Below are 2,072 nucleotides of genomic sequence, written 5' to 3'. Positions count from 1 at the left end.
TACTTTACCGTACTAATACCCGTAACTCTTAACTACGGTAGTATAAGGTACTAAAACGGAAAGTTACCAACGGATTTACTAACTACTTACGTACTACTACCGTCTCAATGGTGATAGTCAAAAACGATCAGGATTTACATCTTTCGACAACCGTCTCAATGGTGATAGTCAAAAACGATCAGGATCTAAATCTTTCGACATCCGTCTTAATGGTGATAGTCAAAAACGATCAGGATTTACATCTTTCGACATCCATCTCAATGGTGATACTCAAAAACGATCAGGATTTACATCTTTCGACATCCGTCTTAATGGTTTGCACTTTTCGCCCATTTGTTTAGAATTACACAGAATAGATATTTTTATTCATTGACCATTATTTACATGGATAAAATAACTTAGATCACGAGGGCGCGGGACCTGGGGGTGCTGAGGATACTGCAGCACCCACCGGCTTGACAAATGGGATGCTGCACATACATGATTCCCATCATTTACAGGAGATTCGATTTTGTTCGGCGTGGTGGATATAGCACTCAACTAACAATCTGTGGGGTATCGGTTCGAATCCAGTCCCCCGAACATACTCACCCTTTCAGCCACTGTTCATTGATAAAGAGTAGCCCAAGAGTTGGAGGTGGGTGGAGTCGACTGGTTACCTCTCTCTGGACAATCACTTCAAAATTAGGGACGGCTAGTGTGGATAACCCTTGAGTAACGTTTCACGAAATTCAAAACAAAGAAACAAAGAAATCAATTTTATTCAGTGGTTTTCAACACCCCACTACAAAACTTGTTAGAGAGTCAATGTTAACTCAGTCTTAAATTGGAAAGAGATAAACAGAATTACTTTGAACAGGGAGAAAATTTTCAACAATCAAGAAAGATTTGGTACAAATTAAAATCTATTAAATGTCAAAGATTTTGAAATCATTTTTATTAACGTAAGTTATGTTACAAACGGAAGGGCGAAATGGGGGAAATACATAATTTCAGATACAGAAAAAATTTGTTAAAACCTTTGAAATTTTTTCTTTTTTTTTCTTTAGGAAAATGAACGAAGTATCTCTATCTGACTTTTAAATGATCAGTCAGTAATTTTCTCTGCTGGAAACTCTGCTTGCACAAGTATTACTGCAATAATCCATGTAATGATCAAGTTTTACTTAAACTGTCTTAATAATTGCAATTATAAACACGTGTGTGGAGCATCTTTCTAAATATTTCATGAAATGAAAAATTTGTATGTTAACTTGTTTGTGTTTGTTGAATTTAGTGTAAAACTCTGGTCTTTTTTGTTTGTTTGTTGAATTTCGCGTAAAACTGGTCTTTTTTGTTTGTGTTTGTTGAATTTCGCGTAAAACTCTGGTCTTTTTTTGTTTGTGTTTGTTGAATTTAGTGTAAAACTCTTGGTCTTTTTTTGTTTGTTTTTGTTGAATTTAGTGTAAAACTCTTGGTCTTTTTTTTTGTTTGTGTTTGTTGAATTTAGTGTAAAACTCTGGTCTTTTTTGTTTGTGTTTGTTGAATTTAGTGTAAAACTCTGGTTCTTTTTTGTTTGTGTTTGTTGAATTTCGTGTAAAACTCTGGTTCTTTTTTGTTTGTGTTTGTTGAATTTCGTGTAAAACTCTGGTATTTTTTTTGTTTGTTTTTGTTGAATTTAGTGTAAAACTCTGGTATTTTTTTTGTTTGTGTTTGTTGAATTTAGTGTAAAACTCTGGTATTTTTTTGTTTGTGTTTGTTGAATTTAGTGTAAAACTCTGGTCTTTTTTTGTTTGTGTTTGTTGAATTTCGCGAAAAAATTTGAAGAAATATCTACTGTAACCGTCTCTCATTTTGAAGTGAAGACTAAAGGGAAGACAGCTGGTAAATACCACCTACCATAAACTCCTGGGAAGACAGCTGGTAAATACCACCTACTACCAACTCCTGGGAAGACAGTTGGTAAATACCACCTACTACCAACTCCTGGGAAGACAGCTGGTAAATACCACCTACTACCAACTCCTGGGAAGACAGTTGGTAAATACCACCTACTACCAACTCCTGGGAAGACAGCTGGTAAATACCACCTA

Source organism: Limulus polyphemus, unplaced genomic scaffold, assembly GCF_000517525.1.
Source record: "Limulus polyphemus unplaced genomic scaffold, Limulus_polyphemus-2.1.2 Scaffold11989, whole genome shotgun sequence".
NCBI classification, from domain to species: domain Eukaryota; kingdom Metazoa; phylum Arthropoda; class Merostomata; order Xiphosura; family Limulidae; genus Limulus; species Limulus polyphemus.
This window is presented reverse-complemented; position numbering follows the sequence as displayed.